Source organism: Suricata suricatta, chromosome 14 (assembly GCF_006229205.1).
Source record: "Suricata suricatta isolate VVHF042 chromosome 14, meerkat_22Aug2017_6uvM2_HiC, whole genome shotgun sequence".
Lineage (NCBI taxonomy): Eukaryota > Metazoa > Chordata > Mammalia > Carnivora > Herpestidae > Suricata > Suricata suricatta.
The window spans coordinates 41,072,168-41,088,922 of NC_043713.1; the positions used below are offsets into that span (position 1 = coordinate 41,072,168).

A 16,755-nucleotide genomic window follows, 5' to 3' on the forward strand; every position below is an offset into this window, starting at 1 on the left:
ATTATTATTTTATACAAGTCTATGTTTTCTGAAGTTCTGCCTAGGACTCTGATTTCTTTTTCCTGATAATCTGTCATATTCTCTAAATGTTACTCAGAACACTGCTAAAAAACTGTTGCATAAGGTTTATCTCCAAGATGAGGAAATTAAAATGTTCATTAATGCTGTGCAGTAGTTTTCCCCCCACCTTCCTGTGCCTTTTATTATCCATGGTCAAAGGTAGTCCAGAAGCAGATGATCTTCCTCTGACATATCCTCAGAAGGTCTAATGCTATGGAACAATGCCTACATCTTTCACTGCACTTCATCTCTTCATGTAGGCATTTTATCATCTCCCATCATCACAAGAAGAAGGGCAAGGGCAAATACAAAAGATAGTTTGAGAAAGAGACCACATTCATAGAAATTTTATTACAGTACACTGTTATAATTATTAGTTATTATTAATCTCTTATTGTGCCTAATTTAGAAGTTAAACCTCATCATAGTCTTGTATGCATAGGAAAAAAACCAGCATACAGGGTTCAGTATTATTGCAGTTTCAGGCATCCACTGGAGTCTTGGAACACGTTCTCTGAGAATAAGAGGGAACTACTGTATGTCATCTATTTTGGTTATTAATAAAGTTCATTCTCAAGACTGAAAGACTTACCTCTTTTTAAAAATATATATTCTCAGTCCATGTTTCAAAACAAGGAGAGTATTTGATAGAGTTATAAAAATGCTGATACTTTCAACAAAGCAGAGACCAGGATCATTTTTATTTTATGTAGTCATGTAAGTTGGTCATGAACTCCTACAGCCTTCACTAAGAAAGAACTACTTAAACAGAAGTGACGTAGTATCCATCTAGATGCTGACATAGTACCAGTAAACAATGAGTTTGAAATTTCCTATGATTCTTTAGCTCAAGGTCCTGGAAGGAAAGTAGGGTGCAGGCATTTGAAGTTCAAGAGGATTTTATCAGGAGCATTTTTTCTGACTTACTTATTTGTCCTTCTTTTATCCTTTCCAATGAGAAGCCATGGTTAAGAATCTACATTCCTTAATTACACAGTCTGACTTTGAATCTAGTTTCTCCTATGTGCTAGATGTATAACCTTAGTCAAGCTAATTTATCATTCAGTCTGCTCTTCCTCATCTGTAAACAGGGTTATCTTAATAGTCTGTTATGAGAATTAGCTGACAAAGTGGATATGAATCACTCTGCACAATATCTGAACCAAAGTAAGTGCTAAAAATATTATCTATGATTACTACCATAACTTTCATATGTGCATTTATTGCATCATTGTGCATTTATGAGACCAATGTCCATTTATATTCCATTTATCCAAAGAATCATATCATATTCTATTATTTGAAAATGCACACTTTTGTCAAGATTCTCAGATCTTTAAGGAAAAAAAAAGCCCAAAGCTAGAATATGAACAAAAGGATATAAATTCGGATGAATTCAAAGTTTATCTCCTTTAATCTACTTTAGGAATCTTTAGTTGACTAGCCAGACTATGTAGACTATGCTCAGCAGTAAGGAAGCCTCTGCTTTGGCGGAAGTCAGTTTTATTTTGGATGGCTATGCTAGCAATCGCTCATTTAAGCTTAATTTGCATCAAAAATATTACCTCTAATCATCAAGAAAGCTTCCACATCATCCTCCCATCTCTTATTATGTACTTCTGTCCAAATATCATCATTCCTCGGTTGTTCTTTTTTTTTTTTTTGTCCTGAAATAATATATTTTCAGGTATAATTTAGTTTGCCAATAATACTCTTAAATCATGACCCGCAGAATAAAATCCTCAGCAAGGGATCATGGACCCAAAGTGTGGTCCATGAGAGAATCATTGGTACCAAGTCTGTGATTATTAGAGAGCAGAAACTCAGGTCTTAGCCCAGACCTGCTGAGCCAGCAGCACTGCTTTGCAATATGGATTTTCATTCTTTATCTTCCTGAGTAGACACACCATAGCGATGCTGCTGCTTAATATTAAACTTATTTTTTTAGAAACCATTTAAGAGTATTTCTTCACATTAAAGATGACTTAATCTAAAATTGCCATTCTTTTTCATATGAATTATGGAGTAGTCAGGCTACTTAAATATCAGGCTGTAACTATATAACTCTGAACTCTCTTTTATGTTATATTCCCCTGAAAATATTGGGTGTGTCTTTTTAAATGTTACTCTATGTCATTCATTTGGTTAATCACAACATTTGAAATCTACTTTGAGACAGAAAATTGGATAGAAAGTATATTATAATTAAATATTAAAGCAATTTAGGCACCTGAGTGGCTCAGTCAGTTGAGCATCCAACTTCAGCTCAGGTCATGATCTCACAGCTTATGGGTTTGAGCCCTGCATTAGGTTCTATGCTCAAAGCCTGGAGCCTTCTTCAGATCCTGTATCTCCTTCTCTCTCTCTGCTCCCTCCCCCACTCATTCTCTCTCTCTTTCTCTCTCCTTCAAAAATAAATAAACATTTTGAAAGTTTAGGTACGTTAGCTCTCAATTAGGCCTAAGATATTCTTCTCTGACCATGGCTAATAAATTTTATGCATGAACAATATAACACCATTTTGGCTAAATAAAAATGCTAGTTATTTTACTTCCTGTGTATGGCCTTTTTCCAAAACGGGAAGTCTTCAGTAAGTGTTTTCTAGAAAACTGAGGGTTTTTTTTTATTAAAAAAGTTTTTAATGCTTTTTATTTATTTTTGAGAGAGAGAGAGAGAGAGAGAGAGAGAGAGAGAGAGAGAGACAGTGTGAGCGGGGGAGGGCCAGAGAGAGAGGGAGACACAGAATCTGAAGGTGGCTCCAGACTCTGAGCTAGCTGTCAGCACAGAGCCCGATAAGGGGCTCAAACCCAGGAACCGTGAGACCATGACCTGAGCCGAAGCCAGACACTTAACCGCCTGAGCCACCCGGGCACCCTGAAAAATGAGTTTTAATAAAATACTAATTATCATTTTATTGTTGCTATCTTTAATGACCTAAATAGAATGCCATGTTCTTTCTTATGTCTACACTCAAATATAAACTACTACTCTATTATGACCATCTATTAAAAAACTCATTAATTCTGATTTTAATCTAATCTTATTACAAGTTAGAAACAAGTAACACAAGCCCTAGTAGAACAATTTAAATAAAGAAATGGCTGTTCTCAATATCAATGCTTTATGTATTGTCAAGCATGTAATTTCACCTAGAACAAAAAGCCGACCTCCTTCCGGATGTAAATTTCTATTATGACATATATGTTTTGTACCACATAATGGCATACTTAGGAAAAACCAGAATGCTTGTATTAAATCAAAGTAACTCACATTAGATGGTAATCAAGGTTTGTTAAGATGCTTTTCAAAATATGTTTTGGATGATTATTTTATCAGTAAGATAAACGACTAAAATGACAACCTTGAAGTGCTGTTAAAAATATGCTACCTTCCCAAGATTAAACATGAGCACTCAACTGAATTCCTTCTTTCCGTTTTACCACTACCTGGGAAATCCCAAATAACACGGCCTATGATGCAAACACAAACACCTCTCTAAGGGATGGATGACCCAGAACAGATCGTATAAATCACAAGGTAATTTCATCTGCTTTCTAACTCGATGACGTTTTTTAAAGATTATTGTTATAAAAGTCAGTCCAGAAAACATCTAGACATGTACATCTAAAGCAAGTTTGAGTGCAATTTTCTTTTAGTTTTAAAAATAAATATAAATAGTAAAATTTCAGAAAGCAAGTGATATAATATATACATGGATGTACCTATTTGTTAGATATTACTCAAGAGCATTTTGTCTTATGATGAACAATAATGAGCTGAAATAATTAAAGATACAATGAAACAGCCTAATGAAAAAGCTAGATAAATTGTAGGAACTTTGTCAGATTCTTATTATGTAGGCATATATACACAGCAAATGGTTTTTGAGCTGCAAAATACACTATAAATCTGAAATAGTTGCAAATAATACCCCAAATATTCTGCTATAAGTTGATTAAGTTAATTAATATCATCCTAGATTTCAGAGGCAAATACACCTGGACACTTGTTTTTGCATGTAAGGAGCTAGGAAGTCATCACTCCATTCTTATTAATAAATAAAATGATGAACAGACTGGAAAACCAATAACTCCTTTTAGACCCATAAAAGAAGTAAGAAAACAGGGCAAGCCATTACTCTAAGGTTGGGGAGACAAACAGGTGAATACAGGGAGTCATGGCTTATTGGAGCAGAGACTTAAGTACTAGAGTAGGAAAGCTTGCACTGTGATTGCAAAAGGCTCAGTGTGGAAAACTCTTGAGTTAAAAATTCCATGAGAGAAAAAGTCAGACAAGGGGTCCTGCACAATTTTGTGAGATTTAGCTCCTGCATCTGATCATGTTCTCACAGTAAATATAAAAAAGAAATATATCCCCTTGTGCATCCTACTAGGACAGGATTAAAGGTACTATTTGGAAACACAACATAGCATACTGTTCTTTTTAACATGGTCTGCTCCCGGGAGAAACCAGTTCATCAAAGGCTAACCTGAAGAGAGATTATCAAAGAGTAAGTGACATGGAGTAAGGAAAATATCTAACACCAGTCAGCTCTAGCCTTCCATGTGGAAGAAGAAAATACCAGTTTCTCTGAATTCCTGAATGCTGACAAGGGCAGCTTTATTGTCAAGGAGCTGTATTTTCATAAAGTAAATGAGTTTATCTGGTCCTAGCAAATTAAACAACAATTGAAACAAACAAACCAAGAAAAACATCTAAGGTATTGAATGAAACTAATGTCTATAAGAGGTGGGGTTGAACTTATTAGGGCTCTGAGTTCCTGAGAAAGTACAGGACCCCAAATAAAACTCAGAAATAAGAGAAAAGGATATTCCAAGAGAGAACAACATTTTCTCTTATTTTGATATAAATAGAAGTGCACTTTACCTAAGAATTGACTGATCAACTTCGTGAATACACAAACCAAAACAGCAACAATAACAGCAATAACAAAAATGATAATTACCCCTTCCTAAAATGAAGCATTTACGTAAAAAATATATTTGATATGTGTAATGGCAGGTGCAGTTTTGCTTGGGTTACGGTTAAGCTAACAATAGTTCAATTTTCTTTTTCTTTTTTTCCTTCTCTTTCTTTTCCCCCTCATTTCATTCTAGAGCTATGAAACAGAGGTCTGGAAATTGCACAGACTGCTTTTGCAAGTTTGTTATTACAGTGACTTATAAATCAATTCAGTGTTACTATCCTCTATGTTTACCAATAAGTTTTTCTTGAATGTCACAGCAATACTACACATAATTATAGTTAAGATGATATTATTGTGCCCTGTTTTGAGCAAATGTATATAGAATACAAATATCCTTAACAATATATAAAACCTATTGTAAATTTTATTTATTAATTTTTTAATGTTTACTCTTTATTTTTGAGAGACAAACTGAGTGTAAGTGGGGGAGGGGCATAGAGAGAGGGAGACAGAGAATCAGAAGCAGGCTCCAGGTTCCAAGCTGTCAGAGCCCCATGTGGGGCTCAAACCTACAATCTGTGAGATCATGACCTGAGCTGAAGTCTGATGCTTAACTGACTAAACCACCCAAGTACCCTTAATTTTTTTTTTAATGTTTATCCACTTTTGAGAGAGAGAGGGAGGGACATAGACAGAGCATGAGTCAGGGAGGGGCAGAGAGAGAGGGAGACACAGAATCTGAAGCAGGTTCCAGTCTCAAAGCTGTCAGCACAGAGCCTGACACAGGGCTTAAACTTGTGAACTATGAGATCATGACCCGAGCAGAAGTTGAACACCTAATCATCTGAGCCACCCAGGTGTCCCTTTTTTTTGGTTAATCTGTTTTTTTTTTAAGTACATAGCCTTTTTTTTTTTTTTAAAGAAATCCTGTCTAGAGGTGTTTTTTGTTTTAAAAGAGAATGGCATAATGTTCTTAAGTGATAAGGTCCCTTTTAAAATATGACTCAGTTGATAAGTGATTGATATATACCTAACTTTTGGGAAAACACCAATTAACAACATTGTGAATAAACACTGTGAGGTCAGCAATATGTAAACTTACTGATGAATCTGTAAAATTCATTTTAATATTTACATAAAACTCTCACTGTAAAACTATACTTTCCCCCTCTAATTATGAAGCCAAAAATTTCTGTCAACATTTGACTCCACTGTCTTATATTTTAGGAGTTATATTTTATGCCTCTAAAATATTAATTTATATCGAGGGAAAACTCAACCATTAGGGAAAAGAAAACTTTAATGACTACTGTTTGAAATGAGTTCCTAATAGTGTATGCAGTATTACCAATTTAGAAGAGGCTTCGAATAAAAAAAAAAAAACACTAAAGGAAAGTAAGTTAAAGGAAATGGGACACGTTGAGCAATAAGTGTCCCTGGGAGAGAATAGCTGTCAATGTAAAATGAAAAATAATAACAATTAAAGCAAAATAAAAATCAGCAGCATTTGCAGTGTTTCTGTGGCTTGTTGTTGAGACTTTAAGAACAGAACTACAAGGGAGTGAGCATCCCTTTTGCTGAGATACATGACCGACAAAGGTTTACAACTACGATTATTTATTATGATCTTTGGGAAAGGCCACCAAATACTGACAAATACCCAGGTCCTTGGGAGGAGAGTGTGTATATTTATGTGAATACATAAAAATCCCGCGGCTCTTAAAAGATCCACTATTAAGCTTTTTTCTTCAGTACTGGTAGTTTCTATGCTAACTAACCACATGGTCTTTTTTAGATCAAAAAAGATTTTAAAAAAAGTACTTTCTTACATAATTGTCATGTAACATGATTAGAAATCTAGTCAAAAATCTAAAACCAAGTAAGGACCATTGGGATATTGGAATATATATGAATATACAGAAATGTACAAAAGAGTTTATTCTATGGTACCCAATAGATGCAGGAGACATACTGACCAAATAAGCCAAAGTAAGAAAAACAGGTAAAAGTCTCATAGATGATTAATTCCTCTGAATCCAGAATATGACATTTCTAGAGTACATGTGTCAATTGTGTTGTGCTTCTGCATAAAGAGTTAGGCAAAGAAAACACCTGTAATTATTAGCAGCTAAACTACTTGTTCTACATACAGCATGGTGATACGTCTGAATTATTCTGATTAATTATATCAGAACAAGTCTTCTGTTCTTAGGAGACACAGCAGACTAAAGAACAGGCATATCCGTTTCCCCAATAGGGTAAAGTGGGCCTTAAGACCTCTACTTTCTCCTTCCCTCCTTAGACGCTATTAGCAGGTTCTGCGCAGCAGCCAAAGACCTGTTAAAAGCCAGAAACATGATTTTGATCTTTTTAGTTTCTCACTAAATTACAGAATCACTTCTCTGGTTGTCAGCTGCTGACAATTTTAGAACTATTTATTTTTCAGTATCCCTCTGAAAAACACCAATTTATGGTTTAAGGTGGTCATTTATATTAAGACAGAATCCTCAGTGGTTAGTTAGATGGGTCATGTGAATATTTGGTTTGTAAGTGACCTTCAGGCGTGGAATTTTTTCTTCACAGCAAGAGAAAAATTAAATATGCTTTAATACATTTTTTCAAATTTTAATAGAGTCAGCTAGAGTTTTAAAGAATTCAACTTCCTATCCTTAGGGAAGGAGTATATCTCTTAAAAAGTAACTTATCTAAGATCTCAAAAAAACGAAAGCTGTGAAGTTGAATATCTATAGTTAAAATATTATATTTAACACAAATTTTCTCCATGTGACTCTGGCCTGAGGTGCTATATTTGAGAAATAATAAACTTTGCTGCATTTTCTTTCTCACATGATAAATTCTGTCCTTTTATTTTCCTTCTTGTTAAAAATACATACTCTGTTTTCAATAAGTGTTTGCATATATTATATATGCATATATAGTCTACATATTATATATGCATATATAGTCTACATATATGTAGTGTAGTATATAATATATATCATATATACAAAGAGTACTTATTTCTTGATATTTAAAGATAAACTTTATGTATTTTGTAATTCTATCACGTGCAGCTTGCTGTCCTCATAATCTTTTTCTAAAATACACATCACAAACCTTTATCTGTATAGCAATGATATGATAATCTTCATTAAAATTTTGGTTTTTATTAAACTACAAAATAGGTCCAAGTAGAATTTCCTGTTCATATAGATAAACAGAAGTATGCAATTATCTCTAAGCTCAACCAGTATTTATTGTATATCAGTTATAGGCAGACACTGTCCAAAGTCCTGTCTCTAAAGGGATATTATTTGGTTTTTGAGGGGCATGTAATTTAGTGGGCAAGACAACATTATTTAAATTTTTTTAAAGAGAAAGTAAATTCATTAAATTTGGGAAATGTTATGCTATATATACATCCAAGATGCTTCAAGATAAGTGGAAGGAATAATTATTCTAGCCATTATTGTTCAGGAAAGATTTTTCTGGTGAAAATAACAGTTGACAACTAATATAAAAGGCTGAGGGGAATTAACCAGATGAAGACAGAGATTTTTTTTTCAATTAAAAAAAAAACTGTGAATAAATCATGAACCTATAAAACAGCATGGTATGTGCTGGGAACCACAGTTTAAAGTGCAGGATATAGAGTGGCAAATGCTGAATGAGAAGTATCTGAGGTCACTTCATCAAGGGCCTTTACTACAGACAATGAGATTACACATTTCCCTTTAGTGGTTGGAGAGAACCTGAGAATTTTTAAACAAAGGGATAATAGTCATATTTTATTTAAGAAAGATGAATCTGATTGCAACCTAAAAGATCATTTTAAGAGTGAAAAAGTAATAGATTTAAGAATAGATTAGAGAGATTCAGATGACAGATAAATAGAGGTTGAACTAAGTGGTGAGATAAATAAGAAAAGAACACTGGAAAATTCTACAAGACTTGGTAAAAAATCAAATGAGGGTGAATAAAAAATAGAAATTTGGACTGATCATTAGGTTTCTATGGTGCATAACTGGATACATGGTAGATGCCTAGAGTTATGGGGGAGAGGACAAGATTAATGATTTTGTGGAAAGGAAGTTAAATTCAGCTGTGGATGATTAGAATTATAAGTGATCATGGGTCACTGGGCATTTACATGTAAGTTTTCAGCTCTAGTTTTAGGTTGGAGCAAATGCATTCAACTGAATGAGCTTTAAGAATTAAGAGCTATCAAGACACCTGGGTGGCTCAGTGGGCTGAGTGTCAGACCTCAGCTCAGGTCATGATCTCAAGGTTCCTGAGTTTGAGCCCCATGTCAGGCTCTGTGCTGACAGCTCAGAGCCTGGAACCTGCTTCAGATTCTGGGTCTCCCTCTTTTTCTGTCCCTCCCCGGTTCACACTTTCTCTCTCTCTCTCTCTCTCTGTTTCTCAAAAATAAACATTAAAACAGTAATAAAAGAATTAAGAGGCGTGCCTGGGTGGCTCAGTCGGTTAAGCGTCCGGCTTCAGCTCAGGTCATGATCTCACTGTTCGTGGGTTCGAGCCCCGCATCAGGCTCTTTGGTGACAGCTAGCTCAGAGTCTGGAGCCTGCTTCAGATTCTGTGTCTCTTCTCTCTGACCCTCCCCTGCTTCCACTGTCTCTGTCTCTCAAAAATAAATAAAAAACATAAAAAAATTTAAAAAGATGCAAAAAATAATTATATTTAGTTATTGTTAAATTCTTTTACATAATTATTTTCCAAAGGAAGTGTTTCTTCATTTATCTATATATTTTTTCACTTCTTGTTTCTGGAAGTTGACAATGGTAAGTCAATGATTAGCTATATTAAATTTGATTAATGATGCTTTCTTTTTTTATGTAAGGAGTTTTTATTTTTTTCTTAAGTAAACTCTACCTCCAATGTGGGGCTTGAACTCATGACCTCAAGTTCAAGAGTTGCATGCTTTACCAACCGAGCCAGCCAGGCCCCCTTAATGATGCTCTTCTTTAAGACTTCACTTTCCTTTCCCTTTTTATTTAGTGTCAGCACATAATTTTTATTAATTTTTTATTATAAAGCTAAATATTAGACAATCTCTGAGTTATAACCAATATCCCTCTTTTCTGTCATGTTTTGAAATTTTGTTCCAGCAAATTAACTAAAATATATTAACGGCATTTGCCACAAGCCAATTGGATTACTGCATTCTGAAAAAAATAGATATAACATAATTACACTATTTATATCAACTACAAATTCTCTTAAAGGAGTCATTTAATATTATAATATGCTATACTGATCATTCATAATATGGGGTATCTGTTCATGATATATTAAAGATTGAGTCTCTAATAAAGGTTAATCATTATTAACAAATTAATTTTTTTAACACTGAATTCCATCCATTTCAATTATAGCCATTGATGGGTGAGTTTCGGGAACTCAAAGATGAGTAAGCTGTTATTGGAGAGGGAATATAAATGATGTATATCTAAGGACACAGGTTTTGGAGCTGGGCTCCTGGACTCAAATCCCCAAATCTGCCACTAACTGATGTTGTGACTTTACGTAAATTATTTAACTTTTTGCCTTAGGTTTCTCTGTTGCTTCACTTTGGCACATAATGTATGGTATGTAAAGATTTCATAAATACCTAAAGGAACTTAAAATTTGGTATAGGAAAATAAAGCAACTACAAAGTTATTTACAACTAACAAGTTGCAAAAAAGCTTTACAAATCTAGAAATATTATTAAATCCATAGAAAAATGGGTATTCAAAATTGTGTCATGCTTTTTGCCTAAGCATAATAGATTATGTAAATATGATATCTTTATAATAAAATGTTTACAACTCTAAGATATTTTGATAGAGGAGGTATAATTTTAGGTATACCTTTAAGAATAGATAAAATTTTAATAGAGCAGTTAAGAAAAATTATTCTGATATAGAAAATAAGAGGAAACATAGCAAGGTATCCCATAAAATATTCCAGGAAAAACAAATTTAGTTTGGTTGCAAGAACAATGATATTATAAATCTGACTTACATTAGGAGGATATAATATAGTATTTGACTGGAAAACACTCATTCATGTCTACCCTTACCCTTGACAAATAAATGAATAGAACAATTAATCACAAGGATAAGGAGAGTAGTATTTGAGTTTAAGAAATTAGATTCAAGACCCAGTACAGAACCAGGTAAAGTCAGACAGACTATGTTGAGCCACCCTTGAACCTTCACCCTAATCCCCAAATCAAATCACGCCGTCCAATCCAACACAGTTCACTGGAAAGAGTTGTTCAGGTATAGTTTGGTTCCTCGCAAGTATCCGAATATGTTTAGTATGTCTCAAGTGAACTGTCTACACTGCTGTTTTACCTAGCCTACCAAAAGGAAAATAAAAATCATGACTGCAACTCTTACATCATTTGAAATTTTTACATGTGAGAAAATGTGACCAACTCAGTGATCAAGAAGGATACGAGATGAGTTATCTTGGAGTGATTCAAATAGAAAAGAATATTTACAGATGTGAAATGGATAATAACTTTAAAGGGAAGAGTACAGAGGTAATATGATGGATAACTAAATTGGGAGGAAGGGTGAGGAACACACAGTACAAACATAGGGAGATATATAAATAAATAGTTTTAACTCAGCTTCGAGGGGATTGATAACAATTAATTTGGGGGACATCCCTAAATTGATTAATCTTGATGCATCCAGTTTCTCCTTTACCTGGCTATCAAGCCACACCCACTGCTACCAACAACCCTAAAGAAATGTATCTACAGAGAACAAGAATGGACAATGACCTGCTTTTGCTTATTATAATAATTTAGCTTTATGAACCAAATTAATTGTCTTGTGATTTGGGCTCAACAAAGTGGAAGTCTTAATTTGGATGCCAGACTAAAGTCCAGTACAGCAAAAATTTAAATGACAACTTTCTTAGTTCCTTTTTAATAAGCCCACACCCACTTTCCATTCTGATGGTGATAAAGGGTCAGTTCAAGAAAAACAGCCTTTTAGGAAAGTTGGCCTTTGTAAGGAGGCCTCGAAAAGTAAGAGTGAAAGTAACCTGACCCCTTTCCAATGCAAGCAGCTCCAAGCCTGTATTAAAAGCACTTTGACGAAAAAGGCCCATCTCTATAGTCTCAGAACTTTAAACACCATAGTGAACACATAAGACCAAATAATATTCCATGTCCTTAGTGCTTGCTATTTTTTTGGAAGAAAAGCACAGGTTTTATGCTATTTGGTTGCCTCTACAGCCTAACATTAGGAGAGGGAATTCTGCTTCTACCTAAAAATGTAAGCACAAGCATAATGCGTATGTAAACACAAGTATTTAATTCTCCATCTTCAAAATTCTCATGGCAACACTAAAAAACATAAATATAGGATCCAATTCTGTATCAACTCTGAAGAAAACTAAAGACAAAACAAGGATACTCAGTTAATGAGACACTGAATTTATATGACAAGTTTAGAAGAAAGGGAAGTAAATAGTGAGTGCCAAATTGTTTTTGTTAACAGGGCCTTCTCACTTAACATACACTTTGTGCAGAATATTTTCTCTTCTGTATCTTTTCAAGACTGAGTTCTTGTTATCCATAAGGACACAGCTGAAATCTTGGTGGAAGTTCCTGAAATAATCCTTTTAGTATCTCCAGCCCCTCAATAACATTTCAAATTCAACAGGACCCTAAATAATCTAAGGACTTAGATCTAAAACCAACTTGAGCAACTTAATTATAACAATAAGCTTTGACTTTCAGCACCACAACTGTGGATAAAATTGAAAAAAAAAGTTATAATTAGGAATATATTTGTATAGAAATACTAAATGACTTGAGCCTAGCTAGTCTAGTCCCTTAATGTCTGGGCATGCCTTTTGGCCATTAAGACCACTCTAACTAAGTAGTCTGAAAGGTCCAACTGACCATCTATTTAAAACAGCCTTTGATAACAGAGTGTGCACGGGGTAATGCCAAATGGTTGTAACCTCAAGACATGCAGGGAAGTAATTTTTCTTCTAAATGGACAAGTAACAAGCCAGTGTTCTTAGGGATGCCAAGGCTATCAAAATAATTTCAATTCCCCTCCCCACTATACCTTGACGAGGGTAATTAGAGACACTAAAAATTTAACCTCTTTTGCTAAGTTTTCTACCCTTTCTTCTTGTATGATTTTGAGAATGAGGCAACATTAAAATTAACATATCTTATTTATATTTCTTTTGCAGGAAGTCTGTTTATAAAGACTTGGACATTTGAAGAGGAAAGAGATGGAACACTCTTACTAATCTTATTTCTAGAAATAGAAATTTAGTCAGTAAAGAAGCTTTCTGAGGACTCCCATTGTGTCTATTATTTAACACTTCATTCTTCTAATTCTTAAACTTTTCACAATTTCACTTGATATGTTTGTTGGGGTTTTTTGTTTGTCTGTTTTTAATCTTGTGGGTTATTTTTAAGTTTATTTATTTATTCTGAGAGACAAAGAGACAGAGAGAGCACAGGAGATGGAGAGAGAGGAGAGAGAGGATTCCAAGCAGGCTCTGCACTGCCAGCAAAGAGTCCGATGCAGGGCTCAAACTCACAAACTGTGAGATCATGACCCTGGCTGAATCCAAGAGACAGGCACTTAACCCACTAAGCCACCTAAGCGCCCCTGTTTGTTGGTTAATTATATGTTTAATTCTTGTTTCATCAACCAGACAGTGGACTTCTATAATAATGTTTCTTTTGCTTTCTATTATATATACATATCTATATATCTATATATTCATTTCCTAAAATACTACTTGGAATAGATAGAGGAGCTAAATAAATATGAATAGAATGAATTAATGAATGAATAATCAAAGACTCCAGACCCATGTACTGATAGTTTATGTTTCAGAGACACAAAGGATGTTGGTAAAGACTAGCTTTAATCTCATTAGATGAGAAGAAATCTCAGTTGTATTGAATCTTCCCATGATGTTCATTTCTAGCTGCATTTGCTACGGAGAGCCAAATATGGAAAGTGAGACCACTGCAACCTTTAATGACAATATTCATTCCTGTTAGTAAATGGGGTAAGAGTACTGTCTTAATATGCTGTTCAAACATGAAAAAGATCATTAGAGGCAAAACATTTAAGACTTTTAATTTTTAACCAGGCTGCATCTAGCTCCCCTAGGTCAAACTGTTGAAAAGTATATCGATAGCAACATGATGATTTTCTCTTCTCATTTTTTTGAGCCAGAAAAATTTGAACAGTAATTACTCATCTTTGAAAAGCATCCATGTCAATAATCAATACTGATTAAACACAGACAGACCTCTCTTATTATAAGCAAAAGAAATGATCACTGAAAAGGTATGAGTTAGAAGCTCTAAATAAAGTAAATGATCTGATAATACTATTCATAGAATAAAAATATTCCTACATGGCTTAAACATAATAAAGTTATGCAATATAAAGTATTTTTTAATAAGATTTGCAAATAAAATACCAATACAAACCAGAATACACACTAAGGGGAACATCTATATATACGTATTTGTCTAAAAGGTACCTTCCTTATTTTTCTGGGAAATTCTCTTTTTCTCCCTTCAATTATGAGAAAAGAAAAAATCTGTTATTATCCTAAAGACAATGACACATCCCCAGCCCCACACTTTGTTCAGATAGGTTAAGGTATCACTCTAGAAGAACCCAGTCCATAGGTGCACCCTTGGCAAGAAGACAGTGCTATTGTAGAAACAGCTATCTTTTCCAATGGGCAGACAGTGTTACTGTATATAAATTGATCAACAAGGTGAATGGATTTCATTCTTCTCTCAACTCTTAGGCCTGCACAATTTTGACTAGGGCTCTTGCCTTCTGGCTACAGTTGCCTGAACCCATACTGAATCTTGACCTGAGGCAACCAAAAGTAGTTTGGCTTTAGTGTTTTGGTCATAGAAACAGAGATGGCAAGTCATTTTAGAGGGAGAAAGAAAAATAAAGACATGAAAAATTAGAATAAAACACAGTTCTGAAAGATGCTGCATATTTGAGAAATAAATTTGTATAATATGAGGTTATTTTTATAGAAATTAATTTAACTATTAGAAAATTATATAGAGAAAAGTTACTTGTAATATAAAAATATCATCTCTCATTGCTGTCCCATTGTTATCATTTTTATTATCATCACATGAATCTATGTACCCAACTTAATCAGCAAAATAACTGAGAGTGTGAAGTGGAGGAAATGTGATAGTGTACTAAATTTTCATATTTAAAAATGGGAGGGTGAAAATACAGACTTATTTTCATTAAAGACAATAACAAATTAAACAAAAAAAAAAGATATGTCATGCTTGAGTTGCAAGAGAAACTTAGGTCTCCCTTACAAATGAAGAGGAATAACAAAGTAAATATTAGCAATCCGACTAGAAGATTGCAATACGTTCAGATAACATCTTTTTTAGGAAACAAAAGGCCTGTAGTTTAATACCCAACTGATTATAATCATAAATCAATTAAAATCATTTATCAGTAGATGCACAAAATGTAATTGGTAACTTCAAACACTTATCCTTAATTTAAAATAAATAAAAGCTATGATGTTCACTTAACACTATACTATATAGTGCTATACTAACACTAGAGGCTTCCGCAAATGGAAAAAAAATACTTGTTAATATTTTCTTGTGTTCCTTTCAAAGAAAATACCCCAGCGTTCATGTCCAAAATACTGCATCATGGGATTGGGATGTGGAGTGGGAAGAATGCAGATAATTGGTTTACAGTTAGGAATGTAACTGTAATGAATCTAATGAATTCAGATGCTTGTGGCTGAAATTCCTACTTAGATGGAGAAGAAGACACAAGTTTACAAGTAGGGGTTGAATAGGACCAACTTAAGAGACCATAATTAAGTGGCACATTTTAAATCTTGGGTTAAGAAAAACAAAATAAATCCAAAGAAACTAGACAGAATAAAATAAGACTAAAAGGTTGAATTAATTAAAAATACACAGAACCAAGCAAAAAGTTGCTTTAAATAACCCAATTTAATTCTCAAACGTTTTATGAGATTGATGAAGAAAAAAGTTTTAGCAAAAATGAGGAAAATGAGAAAGTGATATTATACACAAATATCACAAACATAAAGATTAACTAAATAATAAATGACTAGTATGCCCACATTTATGTCAAGGTAACTTGGCTAAAACTGAAAATGCCCTTCGATAGAACTGTACCTTCACAGGAGCCAAGGATTCAAGTGTGGAATTACAGCACCTGGAGGAACAGAAAGGAAAGAGGACACGCTGAGCAGGTAGGAAAGTAAGATGCACATCCCCTCCTCCCTCCTCCAGGACCTGGCAGCCCTAGGCACTCACGGCAAAGTTATACATGAGTTTAGCTTCAGTCCTTCCATCTTGACCCAGAGTTTACCTTCTGGGTCTGCACTTGGAGGGCTACTTAACTATCCTCAGGTGCAAGGAAAAAACAGAAAAAAAAAAAAAGGTCAAGGGTTACTGTCCGGTGCTACAGGTTGTTTATGACACAGTTTGAGTACTTTGTCCTTGAGATAATGGCTATTCCCTTGCAACTCCCCTACAATCCTAAACCGTGCCCTCAAACTAACAAATGTCCTACATACCAGGAGGAGGGGTGCCCTCTTTATCACTTTGTAGCCTTTTTACAATAACCGCCCAATTCTGCCCCTGTCCTGCCCGCTTGCTGATTATAAAAAGCCCTAAGTCCTGGGGCGCCGGCGCACATTTAGAGAGTTCTGTGTTA

The 16,755-nt window shown here is 34.4% G+C and overlaps 2 long non-coding RNA genes across 2 annotated transcripts in view; one reads left to right on the plus strand and one right to left on the minus strand.

Moving 5' to 3' along the window:
- The window catches only part of LOC115278322, a 51,315-nt gene extending 34,876 nt beyond the window's left edge, over nucleotides 1–16,439 (minus strand). The window contains exons 1-2 of the long non-coding RNA XR_003902805.1: nucleotides 16,353–16,439; nucleotides 16,212–16,251 (exon numbers count right to left, since the gene is read on the minus strand). This is a non-coding gene — a long non-coding RNA (uncharacterized LOC115278322). The remainder of the gene's footprint in view (nucleotides 1–16,211; nucleotides 16,252–16,352) is intronic.
- On the plus strand, nucleotides 3,333–13,325 carry LOC115278321. The gene is made up of 2 exons (XR_003902804.1): nucleotides 3,333–3,597; nucleotides 13,217–13,325. It is a non-coding gene; the product is annotated as an uncharacterized LOC115278321 (long non-coding RNA).
- Nucleotides 16,440–16,755: the final 316 nt, after the last annotated feature.